Genomic DNA, 14758 nt, shown 5'->3' on the forward strand with positions numbered 1-14758 from the left:
ATTTTTTTCTGCTGGTTTATTGCATAGTCTAATTTTATTCTTTGCTGTTTGTATTGTCATACAAAGAATTTTGCTCCACTTTCAGTGTACTTTTCTCTATTTTCCTCTGAATATACATATATAGATAGTTGGAAATACAAAAGCAGTCTTTCAGTTCTTTCTGTCAGAAAGAATGTATGGCTATTTACAACTTCCACTTCCTTATAATGCAGTTTTCTAAAAAACGTTGATAATCATGGGGGAGCACCCCATTAATACTAATTTTTTTAAATGACTAGTCTGTTTTGAAGCCTATGCAATTATTAGAATGTTACTTCATTCTGTTGGACTAGAGAGGGAGGACATTTTAACCATGCGTAACAAATTCGGCCCAGTTACTGCTGTATCATTCAATAATTTATGAAACTTAAGGAGTACAAAGAAGTGTTGCTAGGCTGCCCAAAATTTTGGATCTGCATTTTTTATTCTACTCTACAATTTACAGTCTATCCAATTTCTGATTAGGATAGTTTGCTGTCATTCCCTATAGCCATGTATAAAGCTTTTATAGAATGCGTATTTAGCTGTTCACCTAGAGATATCACTTTCTGTATCAGAGTGAGTTTCTTGAGTTTAGGGGTTTTTTACTCTTTTTTCTGGAATAGTCTGAGGCAAAAATCCATTGCCTCAGATAAGTAATTTCCCTGTCCACAGTTATACAGCATGGGTCACAGCATTGCAATGATTTTAATGTGGCCATTACAGGGCATTTCAGCAACACGGCATAAAAACATATTTTTGTACAAGTTTCAACAGTGCTGCAAAATATGTCAGTCTCTCCTTGTTAGTAAGCATGAGACATATAAGTGCTAAGAATTGTTGCAAGTCTTTACAAAATCTTGGCGGGCTCATAGATTTTCATAAGTCATTCTATCATCAGATGAACATTTAAGCAACTCTAGCAATACAATACTTGTTTACTTACATAAGAAAACAGCTAAATAAAATCTAAATAAAATGTGATCTCTTCTAAAAATGCACTTTAGCTGCCTTAATAGCTGTCAAAAATTCCACTAGAAAAACATGAGCTGTTCCTATTGCCTTTTGAAGCCCACTCTGCCTGCAGCTGTATTGTTGGTGATGCATGCACAAGATAGATTGTGTGCCTCATTAGGAGCAACTCTGCATCTCAGATTCAGACACCAATCTTGCCAAATCAGCTGAAGTTTCCTTCTTCTAAGAACGAACTGCATATGCTATTTCTGAAGCGATTCTTAGTAGTGTTCTTGTGGCTGAACAAATATCAAACAATATAATCTATCTCTTGAAAATTAAACAAATAAAGCTATGTTTAGGCATCTTCTGAAACAATGAGAACTTTTCTCTCCTAAGCTTTAACAAATACTTCAATTCAGCATTGTACCTCAGAAGCAAAAGAGTGTGTATCACATTCTAGCAAATCCTGTTTGCTTTGGCACTCCTCATGTAAACCTCGTGTAGGACCACGGCCAAATATGACATTTCATCTTCCTTCATAGATTAGAGCCTCAGTTTTGATGCCTAGCAGATGCTGTGAGAGAGTTCATTAGCTCCATTGACAGTATGCTGTGGACATATGCAAACTTGCTCTGCCTAAACCACCTGCCATGTAAAAGCTGCTTTTGTTTGGCTTGAGAAATTTTAAACTTGCTTTTAAAAACACTTCTTCTAAGGCAATTTTCATTTACTGCATTCCTATAGAAAAAAAAGTTCTGTTTCATGTCCACCAGGGAAGGTTTACAAAGACCTAACATCCAACGGTACAAAATTTCTCCCTGTCCTTTGGGTTTGGCAGGATGTGTACAGCAGCTCCAGAGTTCCCTAAATATGTCTCATGGCCCAGAAATATCCAAACACAAAACTTTTACTTGGCTTTGAAGCCCTGTGGTAGTACATACCTCTAGTAGATCCATTTTCATTTGGCTCCATCTGAAACCTGACAAGCTTAAATGTGCATTCCTCTAGCAAAGTAAAGGTTTCCTGAGGACAAGATTGCAAAACAGAAAAATAAGACACTCAAATGAAAGTCTAGATGACCCTAACAAGAAGTAATTATCTGACTTGATTTCCTATGCTTCCCAGTGTCTGCAGCTTCGATGGCTGACAAATTTGGCACCTCCTTTTTTCCTTTAAGGCTCTCTCCATTTCCCTTCAATACTTTCCCCCCATAATGTAAACATAGAACTTCTCCTTTTTTGTCATGTTGTGACATTTTTAAGGCTGCTACAAAATTTTGCAAGTCATACATCAAAAGAAGCATTTGCTGTTTATACACCTTAGAAAAGTCACAGGCTATTAGCACACTTTTAGTTCCCATCCAGGAGTCCACATGTGACAGCTGAACAGGACAGATGGAGATCTGTCATAGTGCTCTGTTTAAATCATCTCTGCTCCTTTCGACCTGGTTGTATCACATGCTTTCCCACTAAACTGTGCCTTTTTGACAGCAAAGATGTCGTGAATCACTAGCACAGGGTTGTGGGAAAAAACGGGACACGCTAGAGCCCAGAGCTCTACTCTGTCATAGCCTAGAGCTACAACAAAAGCATAAGGAAAATAAGAGGGTTTGCCTCTTACAGAAGGGGTTGATATCTCTAGGGACATGTCAGACTGAGCAGAAAAAGCTGTCCAGGGAAGACAAGGAAGGCACCTAACCTGATGAGGTTGACTGCATCCAGAAAATACAGCCCAAACATTCTCTGGGGTTAAAATTTCTGTTAACTACTTGCTCTCCCCACTCCTGCCTACCCGTTACAGCTGCGCACCTGATCTGTGCATCCTCTGTTTCTGAACAGAAGCAAAGTACAAATGGCACCATAAGACAGTCTGCTTTTAATAAGACACTTCTGTTGTCATAATAAAAAAGTCTGTTCCAATGATAATTCTGAGGGCATTACAAAGCCAAAGAGTTCAGAACAAAAATCTGAAAAAAAAAAAAAAAAGAATTAAGCCTCACAATTATGTATTTTAAAATCAGGTAAGGTATAAAAGAATTAATACTACCTTTTTTATTTGAAGTTGTATGTATTGTGAGTTATATAATACCAATAACAGTGAAATTTTGCAAAATAAAATAAGGATCTGTATTTTTGTGCAAGTTTGTGTTAAGAGATTCAGACTTTGTCCTACTTATAAAGCCACTTCAGATAAGGGTAGCCTACTTGCATCTTATTACATTTCCAAAATAGCACAAAGAAAAAAATATCCTGAAAGAAAAAGGATTGAGATTGAGTAGGAAAAGGGGATCTCTTTCCTGGAAAATTACTCCAGATGCAGGCAGCAAGTAAATACACAAAAGAAGAATAAAAGCCTTCATTCAATATCTAAGGAAGCTTTCCTGGATTCCAGAATTTCCGCAGGTCCTGATTTTCTTCTCTCATTCCAACAGTTTATCTGTGCTGGGCCTGAGAAAACAAAACCAAAAACTTTCAGGGAAAATGTTGATGAAAACAGAAACTGCAGAAGTTAGAAATGCACATAGGAACTACCTGAAAGCTGACAGTCTGAAATTATTTCAAACTGCCTTGAACACCTACTACAAATAGGATTTATCTCTTCATGCCGGTGTTTCAAGATGCCATAGGAATAGCCAAAGGTGTCGTCTTCAAACCGTTGGGTCCTAATTACTGAAAGGACACCTAGGAAATACTCACATGTTGGGTACAGGCCTGTAAAGCCTCGTTTTTTCACAGTGATCTGTTGATTCGTCAGTCCCAAGATAGGGTGTGTTGCAGGAATCAGTTTCAAACGGCTGGTGGATGCAACGAGAATGTGGATCATACAGAACAGAGGGTCTGAGACTCTAGGGGGAACAGGCTACAAGGAGCAGATCACCTAAGTCTTTCAAGGGCTTCAGGTAGCTCCCAGCTTACATCCACTGACATTTCAAGGCATTTTTCTTCTTTGTTCAAGAGATGGACCAAAGCCAGGAGAGATGTTTCCATCCATTAATATTAAGATCTATGAATTGTTCGGGGTTTTATAAAAAGCTGATTAAGTTGATTAATGGACTCTTCTTGATCAAGAAAACAACCCCCCACCCTTAAAGATTCAACTACATCCAATAGGAATTTAACTTTGAGTAAAAAAAGAGGCGGTTTTAGGTTTTTTCTATTTTGTCACTTAAGAAAATATGATTTATCTTAAAAGCAAATAGTTACTTTAAAAAAATTAATAAAATAAAGTTAAATAAAATAATTTATTATATAAAATTTCTATATTTTCTGTAATACATGGAAGTAATTGATTTCTAATCACACATTTGGCTGAAATCAATAGATAATTTTACAACTCAAATCTTCTAAAAAACCACTTACAAATCCTCCAGTTTTGTTAAATATATCTATCATAGATGGGTAAAGGAAAAAATGCAGAGATGCTTTTTAGAGAGCAAAAAAAAGAGGAAAAAATCTCAAGGTCTCCTCATGGAAGATGAGATTCTTTGAGGACATTCAACCCATGCATATGGAAAACTTAAAGGTTGATACATTAATTCCCTTCCCATATTTTTCACCACAAACTAAACTTTAATTTCATAATAAATATAATACGGCAAAGAATCCAAATAGGTTTCCAGAAAAGACCATTTTTCCCCCCAGCACCTGATATCAAGCATTAGACTTGCATAAGGAGAATGCGTATCTAATAAAAACATCCATGTTCATTGCCAGGGGGTGATATTAGTCACCACAGTAAAAAGAACTAGAGAAATTAAGGTCTGTATTGACATAGATAATTCCTAAATCCTCTCCAAAAGTCACTAATCCAAACTCTTCAGATCAGACATTAAATGTGCCTCAAGTGATTAGTGGCTTTTTTAAAACAAAAGAATCTTCAATCAGTTTGAGTCTGGAAGCACCCTGCACCTTTCCATGCTCCTCAGTACACTTTTGCAGCACCTCACACCATCTTTGATCCATAGTAGGCACCTGCTTTCTGCTGCAGTGCACAGAAGGATGAGGTCCAGTAGAATAAGATGCATTGTGTAGAGCAAACTGACCTTCTCAGGAACTACCTAAGCTTCAGTGAAAGGGCACATGGTTTAAGTAGTGTAGGGCAGAGCAGCTGGGTGCCAGCAGTTATCTGGGCACTTTGGGCTGCAAGAGGCCCGGCATCCCCAGAGTCAGCACCCAAGAGGGGCGGGCTGCTGGGCTTGGGCCATAACAGATGTGCTTGCGGGAGCCTGTCAAGGATGCACAGCCCCAGGTCTCCTTCCCTGTGAGCAGGAAGGCCCTAACAGGTTCCCTGCATTTGACACCACCTACACGTTTTGCCTCTTTTTCTCTCACCTACTGTGTCTGAATTAGATGAGTTAAGCTCTGGCTTCTGTTACGCTAGGATAAAACAAAGGAACTCTGGAGAAGATGAGAAGTTACTCCAGGTGGTATTTGAGGGTTAATGGAGTAAAATTTGCTTCTGTGCCTGCAGCTACTGCCACTCGTCTGCTTGAGTAATAGAGCCTTAAACATTTAAGTGATGGATGTTAGTGCATGCCAGCTGCAAACCAACAGAGCAGGCTGTAAACACATTTTACTTGTTTCTCTCTTTGTTTTTTAATGTGCTCTTTTTCTCAGCTGAGATCCTGTCATCTCTCCAGCGTTGTATCACACTGACATGAACAGGCCCAGCCAGTCAGGGTAGGGGAGGTACAGCCTAATATGACTCACGGTGTTCAGCAAGTTTTACTCATCAGACTCATCAGGCTTACAGTACAGGTATGGTTAGCACCCCGACTGCAGCATTTCAACTGTTGCAAATTTCCTCCACTATTCCTTCAGCTGGATCAAGCCACTCTTGTGTATCTGTGGTATTTTTTCATTAAGACTCCTTGTGCATGAACACTTGTACGTTAACGTACCTTTCAATAACCATGTCAAGAGCAATGTGTTTCTAAACCCATTAGATGTAAAGATGAATCTGTCACATTTGTGGAAGTGATTTCTTTTTTGGTGAGGCAGGTACCTATTTTCTCACAGGACAGGACTTGAGCTATCTTGGCAAAAGTCATTTTTCTGCCCCATATTTGATGGGGCTGTATTCCATAGATCAGACTGTTTTCTGTGTAGGTAAATTGCTTCCTTAGTTAAAAACACATTGGACATGCTTAAACTAGGAGCATGGGGAAGATGTGCACTTAGATGGCACCCCCAGCATACAGTCAGCCAGACCCAGGCTTGAGTTCACTCATTCTCCCCCACGGATTGTCATTTTATTTGTCAGGGAACTCATAAAAAGGATGAGAAGTGTCAAGGCCCAGAGGGCACCAAGAGGCCCTAGATGCCCTGAGCACCCTCACCTGGGATCTCCACCCACGCACTCTCTGCCCATAGGTCTAGGGCACCATTTAAGCTCAGGCCTGGGTGCTGTTTTTCTCCTGAGTCATGGTGCAGATGTGCTTGTCTCCAGCTTTGCCTCCTGGTTGGACTATGGACCTGTGCTGCTGATAGCTTGTCTCCTGGCTGGAGCTTAGGCCTGTGTTATAGCCCTGCCTCCAGCCCACCTTCTGCTGCTCCTGGCTGGAGCCCAGGCATGGTCCATCCCCTCTGTTTTTCTGAGGTTGTTGGTGGACCATATTGCAACCCCTGGCTCTGCCTGCCACCCAGACCTGTGGGACGCTGCTGTGGGTGAAGGCCCTCAGCTCCTGGGTCTCTGTCCCTAAGAAAGCAGCTGGATCTTGCTGCGCCCTGCAAAGACAAAGCTGGCGAAGGACCCTGGAAACAAACTGTGCAGGTAGGTTTGCTTTGTAACTGTAGTACTGCCTGTGCTTGTCAAGCCTCCAAAATATGTGAAGCTTGCTGAAGGCAAGGTTTTTCTTTCTGGGTACCCATATTGCTAAACAAGGGGTGTCCCAAGGTAGGTCTGTGTCTAGCTGAAATAGTGACAACAAATGCAAGTAAGCAGACTCAATTCCATTAGGCTAGGCCAACTAAACATCTATTAACAGTGGGGTTTTTAAATCTTAATAGACTCTTCTATAGGTGCATCTCCCTGTTCTTGTATACATTCTTGGTGACTTATTTTTTGAGCTGCTAATTCCCAAAATAAAAAACCAATGCTAAATTTTTCAATTGGCTTAACTCCAGTGCAGTGTCAGTGGTTTCTTTCCCTCTTGCCCTCTCTGTTTTCTTGAATTCTAGTGCTTACAGCACAATGGGTTAGCTAACTTCTGAGGTGTTTGCAGCTTGCCTGTTCTCTCACTGGGATCCCACAGTACAGCACAAATTAAAACGAATTCTAATGCATCATCAGTGCCATTTATTATTTTCCCTTCTTACATCTGCTCTTGAAGCTTTTCAGCTCTCTCTGCCCTGGAAGCTTCTAACTATCTGTAAATAAGGCTGGTAGCCTAGCAACATTGAGTGAATGCGTTTCCCTTGCTGAATACTGCTGGGCATAATCAAATCAGCTTGTTATGTTATCTGCAGCATTAACACTATAAGTTGGAGACAATTACAAATCTTTCATGTACATTGGCATCATTTTGAATTGGAAATCTTTTTTCAGCTCCTTCAAAAGTAGTCTGAACCCACAAAGTGCAGTAGAAGTACTCAGCTTAGTAGCAAATAAACCAGCTCCAGAATCAAGTGCAATCATCAAACTGAATTGATTGATTAACCTGACCCCTCAAGGAGACTAAAGAGAAGGCAGGCACTCTCTCTGAGCATTTGTACTCACCAGCACAGACAGCCAGACAGGTTGGAGGTACCTCAGGTATCTGACAGAGAACTGCCTTGTGATGCATGGGCACCACATTCTCCTAAGCAAGAAATGAGCCCATGCTATTAAAAATTGAGGAAACACCTACAAAAAACAGTCCATAGCACCATCTATAATCCTTAGACTGCCTTGCTTTAAGGGGGAAACTCGTACAGTCAAATTGTATTTACTGCAACGTATTTCAGGGGTGGAAGCAAGGCATAGGCTTCTCCCTGCCCTGTCATGCTTATGTGCATGTGAGGAGCAGCATCAATTGTGAAGGGTGCACCTCCTGCTCTTTCCATACCCTGCAGTTCTAGGTTATTCACCCTAGTATGAAAAGTGGTATAAGTTGTCTTTAGCCGCGGCACAGTTAAAGAAGTTAGAGCATGAAAATCTTAATTTTTAATCAAAATTGTGTCAGAACAAATTCTTCAGTTTGTAGCACACTGTACAGATTTGTCATCTTCTTGAAGACTGTATTTTGTGTGAGTAGAACTTTACATTTTCCAGCTGCTATGTCACTTCACTTCAGAACAAGGAAATCTTTTTTCTGCATTTTTTAATTGATCTTTTTAATCTAAACAAGTTTGGGCAGTGAATGAATGGTTCCAGCATAATGTTATCACAAGACAGAGTTAGTGATGCCAAGCACAAAAATAGCTCTGGCTTTTTTCCTCTTCTCTCTTCCACCACTGATTAGTGCAGACATTAGTAGATAGACAGCAAGAAATCTGTTTTTACTTAGCTTTTATAAGCTTAGGTATATTATTTTATAGCCTGGTAAGATACCTAGTTCTATAATAAAAGTAGCCAAGTGTAAGAATCAGAAAAACTAAACCCCATTAGGATGTGGTTCAAATAGGAAATTCAATCTAGTATTTTTGAAAGCTTTACTTATACTGATAAATAACTTCATGCAGCTTAAAATACAAAATTTTAATTTACATTAATATAGATATTACTGAATAAAAATAACCGCTTCATTTTCTTTTCATGTTCAATTCTGCCTAACTAGCTTATATTGCTGAAACGTGGCACAGAATGTGATTTACAGCTACAGCAAGAGCTTGGTTTGGTCTTTGCCACAAGCTTGAAGCACATCTAACTCTGTTTTCTTAACTTGGTACACAGCCCAGCATGGATGGGACTGCAGACCATAGGCTTGTAAAACAAATGCATTTATTTCCTGATGCTTCATTCCAGGCTCTGGGACCTAACACTGTCTGCTGTAAATAATTGTATTTGCCATCCTTTTTTCTCACAAAGCTTTCTGCTCAGTAAAATCACTGCTTGCTACCCTGAGACAGAGACCTAAGAACTGGTGATGTGCATGCCCTGAGGTTGTTGCAGCCTGGGAGGTAAGAACTGATCTTGCTACTGTGGATGAAATTGGAGTTTGGGAGCAATTTTGCAGAAACCCTAGGAGATCTAGCTGCCTGTTTCTCCCATTAGCATTGCAACCTATTTTCTACCACAGTCTCGCTCCTTTCAATGATTACTTCTCTTGCTGTCAGCCTTCCTTCCCTATTAACTGGTAAGAGACCTGAGCAGAGTTATCAGGGGAGGGCTGTAACCAGGCACTTCCTAAACAAATAGGAAGGAGGTTCTGACCTTGAGAAAACCTATAGCAGAGAAAAACATGTGTGTGAGAGAATGTGCACAAAGATGAAACCAAAAGAAGTGCCTTGAGATGTAGCCGGAGGATTAGGAATGGAAGGTGAGGCGCAGAGTGGGAGAGGGGCAAGAAAAAGGTTGGGAGGGACTCCTTAACAAAATGGAGGATGAAGGGACAGATCTGTGCTGTGAGAGGAATAAGATGTAACAAGACTTACAGTGCAATAACATGGAAAATGACAGAGTAGCAATATATTAAAATGTCTGCGTAGAAGATAATTGACAACTGGAGTGGAAAAGGAGTGTAAATGCTGTGAGTGGGAGGAAAAGCAAACAAAGTAAGGAGCTATGTTTTTGATACATTTTCTAACTGCATAAAGGTAGGAATGCCATCACACCTACGCACTCTCTCCAATATGCTTTTGAGATTCATGGGGAAAATTTCTCTTAAAATTATCTTAAATATCTCTTTAATCACCCTTTTTCCCACTTTCAATACAGAGAAGCTTTTGATTGCTTTGCTGGTTTCTTAAACAAGAGAGAGCCATCAACTCTGAGATTCTCCCCTTCCCTTAAATGCAGCAAGATAGGAGCTGCTTGTAAGGAGCTAAAAGACTTGGCTGAAGAAAGGAGAAAATGTAGTGTGGCACCTGATTCTGTTTTTTAGGAAAACATTATTGAGACAAAAAGTGGACAGACTGAATAACGCAAACTATAAAACTGACTCCTTTCTGTCTGCCTGGCTCTGTATTTTGAGTGGGCAGAATTAGCTGTGTATTTTTCACTAAAATCTCAAACATACTGAATTACATTAAAAAAAAAAAAATCAATCCATGTACTCAAAGAAAATGAGCAGACTTGAAAAGGAAACACTAAGCATGTATCTGAGGCTACAGAGCCTGCCTATATGGAGGTTTTCAGAGACCTTCACAGGGCTGTGTAAAGCTGTAATACTTCCAGCTGAAGGGGGCTGAGCAGAACAGCAATGAATGCTCAGTGCTTTGCTGTCTTCTGAACCCCCAGCCCCTCCTCATATCTGCACACATTCATCATTTGCTGGAATGTCCTTTTGAAGCATGCTTCTTCCTTAGTGCTGCAGTGCCCTCCAGTGCTTAGAGAAGATGCTTTGGCTTCCATTATCAGGAATCCAAAAGACAGACACCATTTTATATCTTATTATAAGGATATATAATTATAAGACTATGTATTATACCTAGCTACCTCTTCCCAGTGCCCTCTGTCATGCTGATCCAGCCAGAGGAAATACCCTCAGAAAGCTGCCTCCTGGTTGGAAACCTGCCCTGGAAGCTGTAGGGCACTAGTCAGGTGTCTCTGAATCCGCCTGCACTACAGCCACAAAACAAGGCTGTGGCGCTCTAACTGCTGAATGAGTCCAGCTGTCTCGGTAACCTGGGGCATATACCTGCTGCAGGGCTGTGACCCCCAACTCGCAGTGGTTTTTCTTTTCCAGTGCATCTCTTTTGATGCTTTTAGTACTTATCACAACAAAAAAAGCTGTCCAAGGTTATCACCTCAGTGAGTCAAATCCTGAAAGTGGTTAAAATGTTCCTCTAGCAAAAGTACTAACAGTGGCATACACACTGTAGTTCAAGGATTGACTTCAGAGTAGTAAAGTTTTCCTAAACGCTTGAGATAACCAGAAGTTTTTATTAAAATAACCTGTAAAGGATGAGTGAAAAAGGCATGGAGTGAGTCTAAGCACCCTTTGGGTTATGTTTTTGCATTATGTATCTCTAGTGTGGAATTTAGTAAATTCCACCTAAAATGTAGCAAGTGATTTCCTAAATAGAAGTGAGAGACCTGTAAGCCCAAAGCAGCACAAAACAAATATCTGGTTAGATTCAAAAAGTTGTGGGTGGGATTTTCAACAGGCTAAAGGCATTCAATTTAAAGTTTCCATCATTCTATAGTAAGAGCTGCTCACAAAAGTGTACTCTGATAAATTGTGTTTATGGGGAAAATAATCTCAGTGTGTGCTCACCTATGTATTTTTTCAGTCAAGAAGGCATCTTTTAAGAGAAGTTGCCAGGTGACCTTAAAGTTATAGAAATAGCCAGAGAGCAATGTCTCTCCCACAATTTTTTTGGTCTCTTTCAGATGTGAAGGTTCTGACTAACCACCACAAAGCTGGCAAGCTTCTAGTCAATCTAAACACTTGCAGATCAAATATGCAGCATTCTGAGATCAGTGAAATAAGGAAAAGGGGGGAACCGCAGAGAAAGAACTATATACAAGGACATAACTAGAAAGGAGGAGGTCAGAGATAAAAATAAGTACCTGTAATCATGGGAGAGATATAGAAAGGGTAAGGGAGCCCACCAGATACTTTGCATTTTGAAATTATGATCTTCAATCTCCTCCTACCTTTTACTCTTCTCTCTGTAAATGATGTACCACAGAGATGGAAAGTAAAAATGTGAAGTTGAGTATTGATAACCAATGGTGGTAAGCTTTGGAATTAACAGACTATTTTCCCCAGCATTTAAGTGTGAATCTCTTCCTAGGAAGAAGTACCTGTACTTTCAAGGCCCTTTCTTCAGTGGACTTGCTAAATACACTAGCAGAGATCCCAACATAAAGGGGCATGTTGGTGTTCACAGCCCACTAGCAGCAGATGCTTGAGAATTGTAAGGGACTGTATCTAGTAGTTAGGGACAAGCTCTCAGAACTTATGCTTCATCTTTTTGTTATTTACAAATCCAGAAAAGCTGTAGAATCTGACCTCTAACAGGAGCACCTGGACCTACCCACTGCCTCCAAAGTATTATCCTCTCCTGTAAGTGGGTCCTCACCATTTGTGCTGGATACTTCCACCAGGGCTGGGAATCGTGATTCTGCGTACAGAGGTGCCTAATTTTGATGTAATTGATGGAAGTTTTCAGAACTTGCTCAGGCTACAGTTTTAAAGTATCGTTATCATTCAAGTGACTTTGCCCACACACACTCTGCAAAGCAGCAAGGTTCCTGACCAACTTAAAGCAAAGCCTGCTCTAATCCAAGCCTGCAAGGACAAGTTTAGAGAGAGAGCGCTCCAAACCCTGTTTCAAAGTTGTTGGTGAGGCACAAATAGAAGTTGTGTAGTTCTCAGTTGGAAAGGCTGCCCCCAAAATGCGATATTATTCCACATGTTCCAAGTAAGCTTTAATAGAAGGTCAAATAAAGAGTATACTCATTCTGTCAGTAGCATATTGTGTAGCGAAATTTCACAGGCAATCAGAGCTGGCCCAGCGCAAGTGTACTCTCTTAGAATTTGAGACTAATTTTGAGGTTAAACTGGCAACTTAAAGCATTTCCCAAAGCCATGGGCAATAAAACTTCAGAAGTGTACATGAAGCACAGTACAAGCTTTAAAAGTGCTTCTTAAATGGAGATTAGGCTACAACCATATTTGTGAATATAGCTTTTTATAGTTAACCATCTTAAGCAACCATAAAAGGCAATGTGTAATTTGCTAGCTGACTATTTGAGGTAAAATATACGGTCCCTTTTTCATTTAAAAAACCTTATCATTTGCAAGTGAATGCAAATTAATGTGATTTGTATTTTTGCATGTGTCATTACTCTAGAACAGCTTTGACTTACAAAAATAGAAATCCCTAATATGAACAATTAATCTCTAATTTTAAACCTATATTAACATGTTCTAGGTAAGAATGGACATTAATTGCATTAATAATGCAATGTAACAGTGATCACTGGATTTAGGACAAATTGTTTGTATTCAGCAAGACTGCTTTTATTGCGCAGCCTGCCCTAGCTACATCAGTCTAATATAGTAGGCACCACTGTGTTCATGGCTCTGGCCCTGTTGCTTTTTTGTAAAATATTATGAGTCCATATCTTATTACCCCTTAAAAAAAAAAGTTGGTTTATACTAGCATTCACTGATGACTGGCCTCCGTTGAAGAGCTATGCTAAAGTAATAACACACATTAACCATAGCCCTCCAGGGTTCATATATAGCCTCCCATGTCATGGGCAGGCAGTCTGGGACAGTTATTTTCCTGTTGCAAACATGCTTTTCAAGTGTCCCCAATTCATCCTTGAAGGATCAGTTCTGATTTCTTAAGTTATCACATACATTCCTGGGCACCAGGTTACAGATAGATTTTTGTGCTTACTTCATAAATATTCGATCTAAACTGAAATTATTTTAGTGATTCTTTAGAAAGCCTTCCTGCCGTAATAATCTCATATTATCAATCGTTTTATTAGGTACCAAAAATACTTTACAGAGAAATTCTTAGCTCAAGTATTTGTTTTGCACTGTTGATATGGATGATATATATTGATCTGAAAACTGTCTTTATAAATGTAGTAGAGTTATCACATTCCACATACAGATGGGTCCTTGACTGTGATGCTGATAAATATTTTGGTAATGACCTATTGTCTCTTATTAAAATACTGCATTTCCCCAAAGCCAGTATAAATGAATATATTTTTGGAAGTTACAAACTGTTTTAAAGGATTTGTTCTTTAATGGTGCAAACAGAAGACAAACTAACAAATATATGGGCCAATAATAACAATGAATCTATCTGCTTATATTCTTAGGAAATAGAGGAAGATACTGTTATTGCATAATTTGCAGATAATTTATGATCTTTAGGTGATATATTATCTGTAGGCTAAATGTCAGCTATACCTCAAGTTTTATGACCAAAATAACAATCACAGTAGTTAAAACATAGTATTTTGTGACAAGATAGCCTCCCTTCAATTCAGCTGGTAGAAGTATTTTTAGGTGTTTCCTGATTTAAATTTCCCTAAATCTTAGGATGCTCCCAAATGGTACATAATTTAGGAGTTTTTTTTCCAATAATCATATTAAAAAATAAAATTGAACCGTATGTTCTAATATCCATTTCCAGTCTGCATGAAATATTTCTTGTTACCGTGTTGAAATAAAACAAGATGCATTAGCAGGGCCTTGTAGTTACCACTTTCAAGGGACCTTACATCCTGATCCTACACCAAGCAAGGCCCTGGATTTATGTAAAACATCATTTAGCCTGTCTCTCTGCAGCGTCAGCTGCAGAATAGTGTACTGGCACCTGGTTTATCTTCTGAAGAAATTTGTCAATCAAGATGGCCATTTTTTTAAAGTTTGGGAAAAAATAGACACTAGATGGCAGCAAACACCTGAAAACTGAGTTCTGGCTGTCATCTGGCTTAAATCTAACAGATGTAGGTAGCCTTCCAGCTGTGAAGCGCCTCTTGGGACTTCTTCCATGGTTCAGCTATTAAAAGACTCTTGCCAAAAAGCTGGTGTTTTCTCAAGCTTCTGAAATACAATCTAAAGTCGGAGCTTTGCTGGTACTGCTTTCTGGATGCAGATAGAAATTATTCTGTTTCAGCATCTCACCCCTTCTCCCTGCCACATACCAACACTCAATTTTTTATT

This window comes from Phalacrocorax aristotelis, chromosome 4, assembly GCF_949628215.1.
Source record: "Phalacrocorax aristotelis chromosome 4, bGulAri2.1, whole genome shotgun sequence".
Lineage (NCBI taxonomy): Eukaryota > Metazoa > Chordata > Aves > Suliformes > Phalacrocoracidae > Phalacrocorax > Phalacrocorax aristotelis.